This window comes from Caretta caretta, chromosome 7 (genome assembly GCF_965140235.1).
Source record: "Caretta caretta isolate rCarCar2 chromosome 7, rCarCar1.hap1, whole genome shotgun sequence".
NCBI classification, from domain to species: Eukaryota; Metazoa; Chordata; order Testudines; family Cheloniidae; genus Caretta; species Caretta caretta.
In genome coordinates this window covers 54,657,797-54,676,552 of record NC_134212.1, presented here as the reverse complement: position 1 = coordinate 54,676,552, position 18,756 = coordinate 54,657,797, and the positions used below count along the sequence as shown (strand labels likewise).

Here is an 18,756-nt window from a genome sequence, read left to right as displayed (position 1 = left end):
GAAATGGAATTTCAAAAATTCCTGGGGCTGCTAAGGGGGAGGGGCTGATGGTTGTTTACTTGGCTGCAGGGCAGCGGGGTTCAAACTGCTGACCAGAACGGTCAGGATCGGCAATGTGGGACACCTGGAGGCCAATTAAAGCGATAAAATCAAGAGTGGTGTCTAGACTGGTACTTTGGTGACAGAAATTTTGCACAAAAAGCCTTATGTCTCTTGTCAGGGTGGTTTTATTTTGTCACCAAAACGGCATTTTCGTCACCAAAAGTCACATTGCAATGTGTACGCATTTACTATTTTGCCAACGAAAGCTGCCTTTTGTGGACAAAACTCTATAGTGTAGACAAGGCCTTAATTACTCCAGCCGCCGCAAGCAGTGGTAGCTGTGTCGGCAGGGGAAGCTCTCTTCCTAACATAACGCCGCCCACACCAGCACTTAGGTCGGTGTAATTTATGTCGCTCAGGGGATGGCTTATTCACACCCCTGAGCGACATAATTTATACCAACGTAAGCTGTAGTGTAGACACAGCCAGCCTCTGTTGAGTGCTTTCTCCTTGATCACCTCTTTATTATACACAGAAATTTCCTGAGATTAAATTAGCTTCACAATGCAGCCTCTTATCTTTATTTGTTTGAAAACTGGACTGGTAATCAGGTGGAGAAGGGGTGTAACCTGATCTGGGTTGGTCACACCTGCCCTGATATTTATCATATGGGTCTGACTCTTTCTTATACATCATCAACATGTATATAACTTGTCATGCCAAGAAAGCCTATTTGAACTGAATTAGGTGTGGCCAAAATAAAAAGGGTGGAGCCTTGAAGATTGATTTACAGACCATGTTAAAGGTAGCACTGTATTTAATGGACAAAATGTGAAAAATCCCATTAGATTTCTTAGCTCTCCCCAGTCTCTTTGCCAGCCTCCCAGCTCACACCACATTCCTCCTCCCCTACTTCCCCCTTTGTTCTTTGTATTTTCCCTGTGACCCCGGGTCCCTTATTTCTTCTGTGTTTGTCATTTCTCAGCTCCTCCTCTATCTGTTCTCACTCTGTGTTCCACAATCCTGCCCACTGAAGTGCAACTGTACTTCACTGCCTGGGAAGCCTGTCCGGTGCCTGCAAGACTTTTCATTGCCTCATTCTGTCCTCATAACTCGGTTACTGTAATGTAATCATTACCTGGGTTCTGGAGAGTGAAGGTGCTCCTGCTAAGCAAATATTTACAAACACTGCTGTGAGCTGACTTCAGGAAAGGAAGAGAGGAGTACCCTTTAAAACCTTGTTTCTCTGATTTAATTTAACAGAGAAAATTGTTTGTGACTTTGAGAGCATAAAATCCAAGGAGCAGCTCCTCTTCTTCAGACTGACTTGAGGTGAGTTTGGAGTCTTTTGACTCACTCTGTGCTGAGACTCTGGTTTGATTAGGGGGCTAAGATAAAGCTACTCAGAATTCCAGTTTTTAAATGTTCTCATGTCAAAATACAAGGTTGAGGACTGGGAGCAGCTTGGGAGGAAGGGGGTTGGATTTGTATTGAGCCAATAAGAATGAAAAGGCAGACTTGTAAGTGGTTCTCAGCTAAGCAGAATGGCTTAGAGAGGAAACAGTTTCACATTGTTTGCCCTCAGTAGCACCGTTGTCAGTATGTGATGGGAATAGAGGCAAATTGGGTGAGAAGGGAATTTCTGACAACTCCTGAGCGAGATGGGCATTCTGTGTCAGGGCTCTTTACTTGTTGCTAAATGTTTTATTCCAATGGACTTAATACATGCAACCCTTGTGTGCAGAATTCTGGGCAATGTTGTTCAATATCCAGTAACTCTGACTTGGACCAGACAGAATAAGAATTAGAAGGATGGGGGTGGGTGGCTAAAACGTTCCTACGAATTTACAGCTGCAAGGCAGATTTCTTACCCCTCCATGGCACCATGCCTAACAGCTGTAAGATCCCTCTTCAGGGACTGTATATGCTTCTGTGTTTGAACAGGTCCCAGCACAATTGGGCTCCAATCCTGATTTAGACCTCTAGGAGCTACCATAAAAGTAAACAATGGCACTGTGTTCCTCTAAATCCAGTGCTGAAGGGAAGGTCTCATGTTTTCTCTCGAACTTCTGTCTGGAGGGATGATGGGGAAGAGTGATGCTAAAAGAGCCCTGTGATCCATTTCAGTGATGTAGTGGGAGTGGTGAGTTTGTGCCCGGGTGTTGAATTGTAGTACAGTAGCGTTGCACCAGTCCTGTCTTGCAGCTTGATTCAAAGCCTGCTGAAGTCCAATAGAATTCTTTGTTAAAATCAATAGGCTTTGGATCAGGCCTTTGATACTTACAGGTTTTCAGGTGCTATAATACTTGGAAAGTGACAGTCCTATGTTAGTGACCTCATCTGAAACACTGTATGCAATTCTGGTCTCCCATGTGTAGGAAAGATGAATTCAAATTAGAACAGGTGCGAAGAAGGGCTACTAGGCTGATCCGAGGAATGGAAACCCTACCTTATGAGAGGAGACTCAAAGAGCTTGGCTTGTTTAGCCTAGCCAAATGAAGGGTGAGGGGAGATCTGATTGCTGTCTATAAATACATCACAGGGATAAATACCAGGGAGGGAGAGGACAAGAACAAGAAGCAGAACAAGGAGCAATGGTCTCAAGTTGCAGTGGGGGAGGTCTAGGTTGGATATTAGGAAACACTATTTCACTAGGAGGGTGGTGCAGCACTGGAATGGGTTGTTACCTAGGGAGGTGGTGGAATCTCCATCCTTAGAGGTTTTTAAGGCCTGGCTTGACAAAGCCTTGGGTGGGATGATTTAGTTGGTGTTGATCCTGTTTTGAGCAGGGGATTGGACTAGATGACCTCCTGAGGTCTCTTCCAACCCTAATGTTCTATGGTTTATTTAAGTTAAGTGTCAATGTGGACACAAGAACAAATGGCTATAAATTGGCCATCAACAAGTTTAGGCTCACAATTAGATGAAGCAAAAAGAAAAGGAGTAGTTGTGGCACCTTAGAGACTAACCAATTTATTTGAGCATTTGAGTCTCTAAGGTGCCACAAGTACTCCTTTTCTTTTTGCGAATACAGACTAACACGGCTGTTACTCTGAAACCTGTAATTAGATGAAGGTTTCTAACCATGAAAGGAATGAAATTGTGGAACAGCCTTCCAAGGGGAGCAGTGGGGGCAAAAAACCGAACTGGCTTCAAGACTGAGCTTGATAGGTTTATGGAGAAGATGGTATGATGGGACTGCTACAATGGCATGTGGCCAATCAGCGACTGCCAGTAGCAAAAATTCCCAACGGCTCGTGATGGGACACTAGATGGGGAGGGCTCCGAGTTACTACAGATGAGGGTGAGGTTCTGTGGCCTGAAATCTGCAAGAAGTCAGACTAGATGATCACCATGATGCCTTCTGACCTTAAAGTCTGTGAGTGGTAGAAGTTCCTATATTCTGTGCTAGAGTAGGAGTAGTTCAGTCATGTCTCGGTGATGCATGTTCCTGTGATCTGTTTAAAACAAGGATCATAAAGCTTTTTTTCTCTGCAGAGGTTCCTAGGTTCTGTGCATGGTGATTTGGTCTTGTGTCTGTGCTGGAGATGCCTGGATGAAGTGCCCGTTCTTCAGAGTGCATAATGAGTGTTCTCAGCGATAAGGATCTCTCAGATTACTTTAGATGAGTGGATCACAACAGCTTCAGTGCCACTGAAATTTAGAGGGGAACAAAGGGACTATAGCATAATGCTGTTCTGGTCCAATATATGCAGTTAGACTGACTGAAGTGAGAGAAATGAGTAGGCTGGCATGTGGCTGGTATTTACTGCAGAGTTTCAGTGTACAAAAAGTGGGGAGGTAGGGAATGGTGGGGTGGTTAAATAAAGCATTTTAATTCATTTGGAAAGTAGCACCAGGGTATCCTCCTCCACTAATTCTGCAGAAGCAGGAGAAAGGCGAGGCCCACACACTGTGGAGTATCTGGGAATCCCTAGCTGCGCACAGCATTTGCCCAGTGGTGTTTTGATTGTAATAGTGGGACTTTGGTACTCCTTTGATACATGTTACTGTCAATTGTGCATGAGCAATCTGTAGGGACCAGTAAGGGAAAAGAGGAAATTTGAACTGTGTAGCAGAGATTCTGGTGCCAGTAATGAATTTCTAGGGGATGGGGAATGGTGGCAGGAGCAGGGTTCCTTTGGCAAATCCCAACACCTCCATGTGAATAAACTGTACAGAGTCTGTGATGGTGGAGGAGGGGCAGAGTGACCCATCAGGCCTCCTTTCTGGGCTAAAATAAGTTTGTGATTCCATAAAAACTTTTGCACTACATTCATAGGTAAGAAAGTGTGTTTTCAATGAGACAGGGAATAAAACTTTCATTAGTGGAGTGCTGTGTACCTAATCATGTGTGGCACATCACTGGAAGAGCAGCAGCAGGAAGAGAAATGTTCTCCTTACAGTTTTGGTGGTGATGATTCTTGAGCTAGGTAGATAATCTTCCGTTATGACACCATTCTCTTCATTGACTCCAAATGCCAACGGGACTGGGGGAAGAGAGGGGTGAGAGGGCACACATTTTTCATGTCCCATCAAAAGTCCAGGGTTAAAGGAAAGCTGCTGTGGAAATTAAGAGCTGTCCTAAATCACTGTATTTAATCATAAGGAGGAAACAGTCATCGTGGCACTGTGCTGCAGAGTACAGCTGGATTGCCAATGCAGAATCCAATTTGACAAATGGGGAAGAAGAGACTTTACAAGTTGTTAGTTCTTTTTTGTCTTTGCTGATTTGTCAGTGGACCACTGTTGATCTAGGCTTTGCCTGAGCTAAACACATGTAAGCTCAACCCTTGTTTTGTTGTTTTGGTTTACAGTGATTTAATCTATTCTACACATGCTCTGCAGGGGGAAACCTAGACCAACAGCACTCCACAGTTACACTGTGACTAGCTGAAAACCAAATACATAATGCCAAAAACTTATTTTACAGCAACCTTGGCAGTCTTTGCTTTCTTGTGCTTTCCAGTGGGATTGCCTGGTTCTATTCTGCACTGTCAGACTGGGTCTGCTGTTGGGAAGGCAAAAGAGCAGTTAGTCATAGTTGGAATAAAGGGACTGGCCCACCCACTTCCACTTCTCTTGTATTTTGCCCTTTTCCAGCTCTTGTCTGTGTTTCTTTCTTTGTCCTTCCTGCTAGTTTAAGTAAACAGGTGAACGCAATATATATATATATATATATAAAAACAGGACTGTTCGGTGCTGATAAACTGATATAAATAAATCTATCTCAAACTTTTAGCACTTTACAATTTAAAGAAAAGCCAGGCCGGAAGGAGCCATTGTGATCATCTAGTCTGATCTCCTGTATAACACAGGCAATAGAACTTCCCTCAAATAATTCCTAGAGCAGATCTTTTAGAAAAACAGCCAATCTGGATTTAAAAATTGTCAGTGATGGAGAATCCACCATGCCCCTTGGTAAATTGTTCAAATAGTTAATTACTTTCACCAGTAAAAATTTGCACCTTATTTCCAATCTGAATTTGTCTAGCTTCAACTTCCACCTGCTGGATCATTGAAGAGTCCTGTTTCCAGGAGTGTGTCCTCAATCATAATTGGCAAAAACTATCGTTTTGTAGCTTGCCAATCTTGTAGAGCTTCAGTCCAATAATTCAGATGCTCAAGATCTGGTTTTGCCCAAGTAGCAGTCCTTACCTCTGAGCATGTATGCAATATGTCATAATGAAGAGACCCCATTTTACTGGTCTAAAATCATCTTGGGAGCACTTCAGTGGTCCTGTGGGACATGGGATCTCTCTAGTGAGACTAGGTAAATCTCACAAAATTCAGGACAGGCTACCATATCCTGCCTCAGACAAAGAGGGGGACGAACCAGTGGTTGCTATATGTATATTGTGTTCACCTGTTTACTAAAACCAACAGGAAGGACAAAGAAAGAAACACAGACAAGAGCTGGAAAAGGGCAAAATACAAGAGAAGTGGAAGTGGGTGGGCCAGTCCCTTTATTCCAACTATGACTAACTGCTCTTTTGCCTTCCCAATAGGAGACCCAGTCTGACAGTGCAGAATAGAACCAGGCAATCCCACTGGAAAGCACAAGAAAGCAAAGACTGCCAAGGTTGCTGTAAAATAAGTTTTTGGCATTATGTATTTGGTTTTCAGCTAGTCACAGTGTAACTGTGGAGTGCTATTGGTCTAGGTTTCCCCCTGCAGAGCATGTGTAGAATAGATTAAATCACTGTTAACCAAAACAACAGAACAAGGGTTGAGCTTACATGTGTTTAGCTCAGGCAAAGCCTAGATCAACAGTGGTCCACTGACAAATCAGTAAAGATAAAACTGAACTAATAACTTGTAAAGTCTCTTCTTCCCCATTCGTCAAATGGATTCTGCATTGGCAATCCAGCTGTACTCTGCAGTACAGTGCCACAGTGACTGTTTCCTTTATTTGTTCACCGTGCAGGTATTTAGACTGTAATCAAGTCACCCCTTACCCTTCTCTTTGTTCAGTTGAATAGATTGAGCTCTTGAGACTATAAGGTTTTTTTTTTTAAAATCCTTTAATCATTCTTATGGCTCTTCTCCAAACCTTCTCCAATTTATCAACATCTTTCTTGAATTGAGGGCACCAGAACTGGACACAGGGTTCCAGTAGCTGCCACATCAGTGCCGAATACAAAGGTAAAATAACCTCTCTACTCCTAATCAAAATTCCCCTGTTTATGCATCCAGGATCACATTACTTGTTATGGCCAGTTTCACAATGATATTCAGCTGATTATCTACCATGACCTCCAAATCTTTTTCAGAATCACTGCTTCCCAAAGTCCGCCATCCTGTAAGTATGGCCGACATTCTTTGTTCCCAGATGTGTACATTTACATTTAGTTGTATTTATGCATGTTGTTTACTTGTGCCCAATATCTTACCCACATGGTATCCATAACTAAACCCATGATATACCCCACCCAGTTAATTTATGGCACCACCAAGTGGGCGCTGCAGCTTTTCTGGGAGGTTACTAAATCTGAGCTCTGTTGAAGGAAGGGAGGTAATGGATTCCAAAGGTGAGGACCCTGCATGGAAAATGCCATGTCAGCAGCACTCTCTCTCTTAAATACATGAGGTGGTAGTTTGATGTGTGGCCCTCATCACCCTTCTTGCCCTATACTTTGAAATGAATGTACTCTCATGGTTTGGTGCTTACATTGTAAGCTCTTTGGGGTGGGGGCTGTATTTTTGTTGTTTGTGTGTACAGCGCCTAGCACAGTGGTCCTGGTCCTTGACTGAGGCTCCTAGATGCTATGATAACATAAATAATAGAGTATTTGTTACTCCATTCATTGTGGGAGTGCTTTTTGTTCTGAGATAGGGAAGAAGAAGAATGGCACACAGTTACCAGTAAGACAGTTTTTTCCCTTCTGCTCTCTCATCTGAACGTAATATAGACTTCTCCTTTCTTTCACCTTCTTGCATAGTGTGAAAACAAAGTTGCCATGCTTGTGCAGGTCAGCACTCATACACATGTTTAGAAAAGTATATTCAGCTCTTCATATTACAGCTTCTGGAATTTGGAATACTGACTGAGGCACTGAGCTTTGCTATGCTGCAAAGATCATCCCAGGGCCATTCTAACAGGCTTGGACATCATCAGTGGCAGAATAGGGATAATTGTGACAGCCTGCTAAAAAGAACCTGTCTATGCACCGGTCATTAAAAGATGAGTGATCTTGTGTCCATTGATTGCATCTTGCTGCAGCCACTACACAACTGCCCCTATCTCAACAGTACAGATCGTACAAATGGAAAACTGATCAGCGTGCTGCTTTCTGTCACACATCACCCACAAGTACTAACGATTGAAGTGATATCTAGGCTATAACAGCCTGTTCAGTGACATGGGGAGAGCACATGAGCCTCCTGGCTCCAGAAGTGATAGTCACCCATCAGACAGGCCCTCTAGTCCAAAGAGGAGTGAGATGGGTTACTTGTAACTTGACCTGAGAGAGGGAAAGAGGTGTTTCCTTAGGAATCTGTGCCTCTTAAACTGGCCCCTTTAATCTCATGTTCATTACCGTCCATGCTGTCCTAAGAACCACTCTGGGCTTTGTTTTGTTGGGAGTCTCTGCATTCCTAGTCCCCTGATTCCCTGTTCAGTAGGTGACTGAGGGTCTATACTACAAAAAACAAAAATCCCATAACCTGCAGCAGTGAGTGCCAGCCCGAGCGGGAACGACCACATCGCTTTTTTAGCCTCATAGTGCAAGCCCAAGTCAGGTGACCTGGGCTCTGAGACTCACTGTGGCAGGGGATTTTTTTTGCAGTGTAGTTGTACCATGAGAGAGACTCACTCTTCTTTCTCTCTTTTGTTCACAAGAGAGCAAATAGGACATGACTGAGTTTGACTCGTATTGTCGTGGGTGAAACACTCCCCACACAAAATTTCTCATAAACATTCAGTATAGCTGGAAATCTACCAAAATGTCCCACAAAGAGAACAAGCCTATTAGGATTGAGTGGATAGTATCTACCTATAAGGTGAATAGAAAGCTGGCTAGATTGTCGAGCTCAACGGGTTGTGATCAATGGCTCCATGTCTAGTTGGCAGCCGGTATCAAGTGGAGTGCCCCAAGGGTCGGTCCTGGGGCTGGTTTTGTTCAATATCTTCATAAATGATCTGGAGGATGGTGTGGATTGCACCCTCAGCAAGTTTGCAGATGACACTAAACTGGGAGGAGCAGTAGATGCGCTGGAGGGTAGGGATAGGATATAGAGGGACCTAGACAAATTGGAGGATTGAGCCAAAAGAAGTCTGATGAGGTTCAACAAGGACAAGTGCAGAGTCCTGCACTTAGGACGGAAGAATCAAAGACACCGCTACAGACTAGGGACCGAATGGCTAGGCAGCAGTTGTGCAGAAAAGGAGTAGGGGTTACAGTGGACGAGAAGCCAGATATGAGTCAACAGTGTACCCTTGTTGCCAAGAAAGCCAATGGCGTTTTGGGATGTATAAGTAGGGGCATTGCCAGCAGATCGAGGGACGTGATCATTCCCGTCTATTCGACATTGGTGAGGCCTCATCTGGAGTACTGTGTCCACTTTTGGGTCCCACACTACAAGAAGGATGTGGAAAAACTGGAAAACATCCAGCGAAGGGCAACAAAAATGATTAGGGGACTGGAACACATGAGTTATGAGGAGAGGCTGATGGAACTGGGATTGTTTAGTCTGTGGAAGAGAAGAATGAGGGGGGATTTGATAGCTGCTTTCAACTACCTGAAAGGGGGTTCCAAAAAGGATGGATCTAGAATATTCTCAGTGGTAGTGGATGACAGGACAAGGAGTAATGGTCTCAAGTTGCAGTGGGGGAGATTTAGGTTGGATATTAGGAAAAACTATTTCATTAGGAGGGCGGTGAAACACTGGAATGCGTTATCTAGGGAGGTTGTGGAATCTCCTTCCTTAGAAGTTTTTGAGGTCAGGCTTGACAAAGCCCTGGCTGGGATGATTTAGTTGGGGATCGGCCCTGCTTTGAGCAAGGGTTTGGACTAGATGACCTCCTGAGGTCACTTCCAACCCTGATATTCTATGATTCTACCTCTGATGTTTGAAGATTGGCAATACTTGTGTGACTTGTCATGCCATTAAAGCATTATTGGATATAATTGTTGTCTTCCCAAGGCCAGGTGGTGCTTGGGACAGTTTCCCTTGATTCTAGAGAGAATTTAGACAGAGAAACTGAGTTCCTCCATTAATCCTTGAACCAAGAAAACCAGACAATGTTGAAGAACCATGGATAAAACACTCACTCCTATCTTTACCCCCTCAAGGCTGGGGGAGAGGATGGGGAATTCCCCCTCCTCCCTCAGCAAGCCCCAGGCAAGTGAATAGGAAGTCCAAGTCTCTGACTTTTTGGGAGGAACTAACAGAACCAGATTCTGCTTTTAATATGGAGGAAGGTGCAAGGAAATCTGATCTATATTTGCACAGTATCCAAGCAGTCTGCCTGAAAGGAAGAATAGAAGATATTTGCTCCTGTGTGAGTTGCCAGGATTATAAGCCCTTGACTAAGATGTGTATAGATGGCACAGCATTGAGGGCAAAAAAGGGAACCCTCAAGGGAAAATCTGGAAACATGGGTTATCCTTCACAGATTTTTTATTTTTAATTTGAAAACCAAATTTATGCTTAAGAATTTAATTTTGCATTTGTCACAGAGAGCGTGTTGAAGACATTGAACTCACCTTAAGCCCTTTCTGTGAGAGAACAGCGGTGGATGCTGATATTTTTCCAAAGAAATGTACATACAAACAGGTTTGCTCCTCACTGTCTCTCACCAGACAGAATGTATTTCAGTTTTCACCACCTGCAGTCCCTGGGACCTATTTCTTACTCAAGGTTTATGTGACCGGCTGCAGCTAAACCTTCTTGTGTCCTGCTTTGTTCTTGCCTCTCACCTGTAAAATCTAGCAAAACAATTAAGAGTTGGGGTGGGGCCCTTTGCACAGATAGGACTGGTGTGTGTGTGTATCTGAGAGAGAGAGATTCAGTGCTCAATTTTGGCAAATTATTGTAACCTTTGTTTGACTTGCTGTTTGCTCCTGGCTGGTTGTCGTAGCCTAGGCAGGGAAGGCTGTGGATTACAAGTAAAAGTGCCCGAAGCTGAACCAGGAAAACTTCTCAAAGACTGAAACAAAAATAAACATGGGGCTGGCTACAAGTGTAATGATACTGTGTCAGAATCACTAGGGCCCTACTGCACCACAAATACAACCATGTGTAGACAAGGCCAAAATCTGCAGGAGAAAGAAAATTATCTTACACGAAAGCTCACAAGTTTGTTGTTTGTAGTCTGTCTGATCTCTCTCACCACTCTGATCCCTCACCCTTCTCCTTGAACCTTCCTTACCAGAAGTAGTAGTACTGGTTTTTCTTTTGAGCAAATGGGGAGACTATTCCATTAAAGTATGCTGCCCCGGAGAATAGTGTTCACTCCGGTAGTTCTCCTCAAGACAACATCTAGATGAGGCCTGTGCTCTTACTTCAAAAGGTCTTGTTTAACTTCTGCTTTTTCCCCCCTACAAGTTGTTCCCTTCACAAGTGACAAAGTCAGGAGTCACTGAGCTTCTCTGGTTTTTGTGAGGAAGTGGTGTGTCAAGTGACTCTGACAGACTCTTCCAACTTTAAACTGAGAAGGAGCTGATATTCAGTGGTTGAGATTGATTCTTTGTGCAAGGAATGGGATATATTTCCACAAGCTATCCTGTATTCTCTACCACTCCTATGTAGCACATGCCAGTGTGCCATCTTCAATCACTAGCTACCAGGGCTGGATTGGAACCAGTGACTTGAGAGAGAGGTTTCCAGAGCTGTCCTGGGGTCCATCCCAATATGCTGATTGTGGTGTTGCCTTTGAAGCTTGCTGGTGCTCTGACATTCCAGGGAGGGAGACAGGGCAGGAAGAGGCTGTTTGCTTTTCTATTTAAAGTCATTTTAAAAGTCCGTGTAAACAAGTTGCCAATGCCAGCACAGCCCAATTAAGGCTGGGGACATCTGAGAGAGGATTAGCAGGACTCCATGGGGTATGAAGCTGAGATCTTAATCTAGATCTATTAAGAGATTTACTTGGGAGGATGGGGTTTTGCTCCCTTTTGTTTAATTTACTAGGATTGGATTAGCTACAAACAAGGCCACTAACCCCAAACATATTTACCTTGCTGCTGCTTCTGTGCTGATTAAATAAGGACTCTGAAGTTGCAGGCTGGGTCTGCATGCAGGGTTAGCTGCTGTGATGGACTCAGAACTCTCACTGTCCTTTAACGAAACATCCCCACAACTGTGCTGTTGCACAGCAATGAGCCAGAACATGTCAGGTGTACTGTTTGGGGCCATTGTGGTAATATTTTTATAAAGATAATCTTTGCTTGGGTTGGAGGGTTGCAGAGGCCAATAACATCCTCTGTCCTTGCACTCACTGCGGTCAGCTAGAATTTTCAGTTTTAAAGCTCAATATTGGTAGCCAAAGAGAGGGGGATAGATAAGGGTTAAACTAGTTTCATCTCCAGAATGAACACACCTCTTCTGTAGTTCTCAGTGATTCTCCCAAATCACTGCTTCAGTGATTAGAGAAAGGTTTTTGTTTGGCTGGAGTACCAAGCCTGTGAGGAGATTGAGGTTTACTTTCCTCTTCCCCAATGTTACCATAATGTATTATACAGCACTGAGATCCTGCTTCAGCCCTCACTGCAATGATTAAAATACCTGGTTTATCAAAACTCTCCCTCTAGAGGCAGTCGGTCATTTGAGGGTAGCAGAGAAAGCCTATCTTGTAGATCTGAGCTTTCCAAGACTGGCATAGCTATGTCTGTTAGGAGTGTGAAGAGGTGTGGTTCCTAACCGATGCTATGCCAACAAAAGCTACTCGGGTAGTAGGCACAGTTATACTGGCAAAACTGATTTTACTAGTGTAGCCTGTTCTGCTCGTGGTGCATGGTTTTATGAGACTGGTACAAAGCTCAGCTTTGTAGGTATAGTTGTATCCATGACAGGTATAGCAGTTGCTTGCAATATCTTTGGGAAATCTTACTTTTATAAGTTTATGTATCATTGTAGGCCAGGGTCTGTGAGAGGTGACCACACCACCTCCAAGAATAATTAACAGTATGGCGTGATTAGACAAATTCATTCAGGTTGTAACACCTTCAGAGAAGTTCCACCACCTGGAGAAACTCAGATGTATGAGTTCAAACTGGATTCTCCAGGGACTGACTCGACAAAGAAGGGGCTTTTGGATAAATGGCCTGAGTTTAAACTGACTCAAGGCCCTTTTTCTGATCTAGTGAATTGACAGGACCTTCTGTCCCAGGAGGCCCAGTCCTTCCTGGGAAGGGTTGGAGGACATTGGCCTACTGAGACCCCGTAAGACGGATAGCTGACCTCTAGTAAGCTTTTAGCCTGCGTAAAGAAACTTTTATTATTTATATGTTTTCTCTGTAATGCTTTCACCTTAAGAATAAATGTGCTTGCTTATAAAGAGCTGCGTGATAACACATAGCTGCTGGCAATTACAGCTGTTCATAGTCTTCAGAGAGAAGGCAAAGATCAGATGCAGGAATATTTAGGCAGTCTGGCTTGCCACAAATATCACAGTGTAGACAGGGAACTGTGCATCCTGAGAAAAATCCCAGTCGGAAGGGGGAGAGAGACAGGTCTCTATCCAAGAGAGATGGTGACTGAGGAGCTGGAAGCCTAGAGTTGGTGCTCTCAAGGGACCCTGGAGAGGGAATACAGGTGCCTTTGCCCTGAACTGTGACAGCATGCACACTAGTATACCTGTACTCGTAAACCAGTCCTATTGTAGACATAGTGCAGAGTATTACAGAGAGCCCTCCACCCTATTTTCCTGTAACTTGTCATAGTCTTTGTGACCGTGGAATTTTTCAAAGGAGGTGGTCTCTGAATTGAGGTAGACAAGGTGGTGATTGTGATGGTAGCAGCACACACCGTGTTTTCCCCGGGCTTTAGTTCAGAGCCCTGAAAGGGGGAGCACCCCATTCCTTGTAGTGAAGGTGTGTGGAAATGTCTCTTTACTGCGCTAGAGCCTGCGGCCTGGGTAGGCAGAGCTAATTGCTTCTCCCAGGGCTTCTCCCTTGAACCTCCTGGTATTTACCTGATGCCAAGATCCTGATGTCTAAAGCTGGATAAGGCAGATGGAAAGGTAGTTTAGTGTGCAAACCACCCAAGGATGCGTAATGGTGGTGATGTTGCTGACCTAAATTCCTCTTTACTTGCAGGAAGTATGGGACAACCCAAGTGACAGTTTGGGGGAAAGAGGCTTTCTTTCCAGCATGAGAAGGATCTAGTCTTTGGACGGTAGGCTGGGAATTGTAGTTCCAGCACTGAGCATAAAGTTGGCCATTATGACAGATACACAAGAACATTAAAGGCTTTCTCTAATCTTTTTCGACTGAATAGAATTAAAGAGATGGTTAACGAGTATCCAGCAAACCTGTATCTATATAAATATGTAGGCTTGGGGGAAGTGTACCCAAGAGCTTAAAGAGAACTTATAAAGTAAATCTTGTCTCTTCTGAAAATTATTCCTAAATAGTGTGGAGCCAGGAAAGGTTTGCAGTGAATTTGCTGGCTTCCATGCCATTAATGCAGTGCTGAGGGATTTTAACATAATTTTTTTGCATACAATAACTTCGAGGGAAGTAATTCATTAACAGTCACAGGAGATGGGATCAGTGTCTTGAAGCTAAAGATTGAAACATGTTTAGTTAGGTGTAAAGGGAAGTCTCTCCCTCAATGGTTTTATTGCCTCTAATTAACTTTCAAAGTAAAACAACAGTGGTGGTGGCGTATTAGTGAAAACACTTGGAGCACAGTGGCAGTATAGATAGTGTTCACTTTTAGCTGTGGAACACATTTTTTAAAAAGGTTTAGGATATCCTCTTAACTTAATATATTTGTTCCTTTTGAGGGATTGATTCCTTGAGTGCATAGTGTCTTTTATCCATTGCTTGGCAATAACGTCTTCGTAACCTAGATAGTACTTTTCTTTCTGAATGACTCCAGTGTGCTTTTCAAATCTATGTATAAGAATCACTTAACCTGCAATGCCACTGAAATTCACCCACTTCATGGGTAAAACAGCACCCAGCATGGCATTACAACAGCATAGAACAGGAAGTAAAGAATAAAATATATAGTAATAGGTAACCCACTCTGTTTGTTTTATAATTCAATCCAAACAGAAAATAGTCTGGACCTGATACTAACCTAAACTTTTCTTCATTTAGCTTCAGGCTGTTGCTCTTTGTCCTAGCCAACCGTGAGACAGTGGAAAAGAATCCCAGCAGAGGTGTTCAAGGTGCCATCACTGCACTTTCTTATGATCAACTTAGATACAAGATGCTGGTATGTGTAGAAGAGGGAGACATCCTGCAAAGTCCAAGAATCAGAGCAGGTGACCCAAACAGTCTAACTGGCCTAGTGTCTCTTGCTCTAGCACTGTACGTAGCTGTTGGAAAAGCCTTGAAAGATGCTGTCTTCAGCTAACAGAGGGTGCTTTGCCTAAATCAATCAGGCTTAGGTCTCCTGTGATGTTTTCTTTAACATCCTTTCATAATGTTCCCTGGTTTCTCTGCGTTCTTCTGTTTTCACTTCATTGTAAGATTTTGGTGTCTCATTACTGAACTGTTAGTTTTGTGCTCTCTATCGCTATCAGTTAAACTAACCTCTCTGGAGAGCTATCCCCATGTGTCGTCCTGTCTGAAACCCCCTTGCCCTGATGCTCTGCCGATCAAAGAATAAAACTTTAAGCATATACAGAGCTTTACATCTAGTCATAACCATGCTTTCCTCTAGCACATCCTGCTTCCCCCTGCATTGCTCTAGACTCTTATTTCTAATTCCATTTTAAAATAGGACCCCCTCATATATCAGTCTATCATGGGGCTCAGAGCTTTAGTGAAACACAATTAGATTTGTGCGTGCACAACTTGTTCCTGTACTGATTTTTTCCCCCACATTTGTTTCTCCCTTTTGGTGCACAAGGAATTGATCCTTTTACCATTTTTATTCCCGAACCCCAAATTCCTATAGTAGGGCCTCAGTATGTTTGACTGGAGGCTTGTTGGTCATGTGTTATATGGAAAATTTGTTCTTTTTATGAGATTTGTACATAGAACAGGTATTGGTTTGGGTGAAGCTGTAAGCTACGATGTGGCAACAGGAGTAATTTTCCACTGGTGAATAAATGTTCCTAGGTTAGCACTTCTCACCTTGTGAGCTTCATATCTGAAGGCAGCATAAACACATGACAGCTTCAAAAGACAAACTCCCCCAGCAACCTATCAATGTGTACTGGAGTGTCAGGCGCTGCTGTCTGTGTGGGCTCCATTCCTCCCATCCCTATCCCTCCCTCGCTCTTTATCTGATTGATGTGGCTTTTCATGCTGTCATTCACTCTCCCTGGCACTACATTTTTCGTTTTCCTCTTCCGGATTCTCTCCCCGTTGAAACAAAAGGCGAACTCGTTTCCAGTGGTGCAGCACCAGGCTGTGCTGTCTCTGAGGGGCTGGGGGATTCTCTGCATCTCGTTCTGTGTCGGAACCAACGGTGAGCTTGTTTAGTGGCTTCACAAGCAATGCTTTTGAACCGCTGCCAGATTCCCTCCCCTGCTGTGCAAGTGGAGTTCAAAGCCCTCCTGTGAGTAGATACACGGCATGTGTAAAAGGACAAGGAATTTAATCTGTGATTCCCTATCCCACAGGAGTGCCTGACGACTGCGTCATGCCACAACTCCCTGAATACTGGACCAGGCTTCTCTCTGCCTCCCTCTGGACACCACTATCCCTACTTTATTTCTGGGATTTCAGAGAGTAAGATGGAAGCTTTTCAGATAGGACCTGAGAAACGAGGTGAAAAGATCTGTGCTGTTGGACCCTCTGTTATATAGGACCCTGCTTTGCTCACCTGTGGCTGCAGACAGCCTTCCTTGCATGCTGATTGCTATCTGTCTGGTGCTCACCATGCTCAGCAGTGAAGCTCTTGCTTTCAGTATAAATTTATCTACATATCTCTTTGTGTGTGTGTAAAATTCCAGTATCCTCATGTTCACACACTGATTTGAGAGGTTTTGGCAACTCCAAGAAAAGAGAAGAGATCCACTGCTACAAACGACTGTTCAGCCATCCACCGGCTGTGCAGCCCAGCTGCCTATTCAGGAAGGGCCAGCTCGCTGCTTACATGTCTTTGTGAAGATTTTCTTTAGGGCTTGTGCTTTTCCTCACTTCCCCTTTTTCTCGGGTGTGTTTCCTTGGCTTGCTGGCTGTCAGAGTTAACAGACCAAGCTTCCTGGACACCTTGGAGAGATCCCACTTCACTTTGAAATGTGCCTTTTAAAGGTAGGGAGTTGGAAAGCATTTGTAGTGTTTCACATCGATTGTCGTTTGTACTCTGGCAGGTACAAGGGATCTTTTCTCTGGCTTGCTTTTGTGCACTGTCGTTTGACTGTTGATTTAGAAAATCTTCATCTGCAAGAGCCATGCTGCAGGAGAGGGGATGGATGGAGAGGCTGCAGTACAGTAACTGTATTAGGTGATCTCGCTTGCCATGGCCATTAAGGTTCTTTGTTAGCTCTCTCTCCTCCTCCTCCTCTTTGCCCCTTGCCGATAGGTTGTTGCTTTGTCTTGGCTTGCTACTGGGTTAAATTTAGGTTCTAAAATGTGCTGGATAAAAGGAGGAATCTGATTGATTGCCCAGTGTGGAGTTCCAATATGTCTCTTGGTGGCTTAATGTGCATCTGAACAGCACGGGGATCCTAGTATAACTGCACATATTGTCCTGGGCTATTAAGCTCACTTATACTACAAGTAAACACACTCTTGACCCTTATCAGTCAGTCACCTTAGTCCTGGGTAACCAGACTGCTCTGTGGAGGAACACGTTGCAGCAAAATCAGTAACTGGTGAAGTCATTTTAAAAACCAGAGAAATTAGAGATGGAAAATTTAAAAATCAGGTTAGGTCTTGTCAATCCCCCAAGGGCCAGGGCAGGATTGTTCTCTGCATTATTTTTTCTAGGGCTTTGTCATACAGCTGTTTAAATCTTCATTTTCACGTTAGGAGCAAAACCAGAGGCTTTAAAATTAATGTTTGGTAACTTGAAAGCTTAGAAAGAGAGATTCATATAAATATATGTGAAGAATAGAGAATAAAATTAGTGAAAGCAAAGCCTTGAGTAACTTTGTATCACAGTTTCTTCCGAGTTGGTTTTCTGGAGAGAAGGGTCTAAATTGCTCTCCTGGAGGATTTCTCCTCCATCACAGGACTCCATAATAAGGCTGCCATCCTGCTGGTCGAGGGATATTAGCTGGAACTTGATTCCAAGACCATTAACAATGTTCTTTAATCAACCAGTGAAGTTCCTATTGAACAACATACAGTGCTGATACCACCCGATGGGCCAAGTGCACACCTTCTGTGTCTTAACCCACTGCTGCTGGCCTGGGGAGCGAGATGCTGGGTTTAGGATCCAGGCCAGAGACCTCATGCTGGGCAGGTTCTTTCTCTGACTCTTACTAGAATAGAGATGATAGGGATGGGGTGCTGTTTTCCAAGTACTGTAATTGAGTAGATGTGGTTCCCACAATATACTGTATGATCCCCACAATGGGGATACGTGGGAGATGAGAGGTGATTTTCTGTTTTCTCCTCTGGCCTCAGTTCTCTTGCTACTTTAAAGGTAGGTGAAGGGTAAAGAGAGGGTGGAATATGCCAGGGCTATTCAGTGCATGTCTGCCACTAGAATACAGTAGAGCTGTGGATCTGATGTGTGTCTGGATAGTGAGGAGCAGTGCTTGCTGCGCTGGAGTTCTTTCCCTGCATTGCCACAGGAGGAATACTCCTACTTTCTTTCTATAACCCCTGAAATCCAAAGAGTTCAAAGGGGATTAATGAGGCATGTATTATTGCCACCCCCATTTTACACCTGAAGAAACTGAGGCACAGAGCGTGACCAGCCTGTCAAAAGTCACATCGTGACAGAGCCAGGAATCTTGGCTCCCATTTTGCTGCTGCAGTCATTAGACAACACCCTAAAAGGCTTATCTGTTTTCATTATTTGGAAGCAGTGGCTATAAAAATAAAAATGATCCTTCTGCTCGCCGTCATTCTACTATCTCTGGGGCACACAGTCTGCCTGTCTCATGTGGATTCTCAGCAGTGAAAAAAAGCAAAAACC

The 18,756-nt window shown here is 43.9% G+C and overlaps 1 protein-coding gene across 9 annotated transcripts in view; it reads left to right on the top strand.

The window, feature by feature from the left end:
- The window catches only part of NDST2 (N-deacetylase and N-sulfotransferase 2), a 234,919-nt gene that overhangs the window by 160,737 nt on the left and 55,426 nt on the right, over positions 1 to 18,756 (top strand). For 3 of the 9 annotated variants that reach the window (XM_048856861.2, XM_048856864.2, XM_048856863.2), the window contains one exon: positions 1,306 to 1,374. The exons of 5 other annotated variants lie outside the window; for them this stretch is intronic. The gene's annotated coding sequence lies outside the window, so the exon portion shown is untranslated. Of the gene's footprint in view, positions 1 to 1,305; positions 1,375 to 16,480; positions 16,920 to 18,756 lie in introns of those variants that run through there. One more of the 9 variants, XM_048856868.2, reaches the window with a different exon arrangement.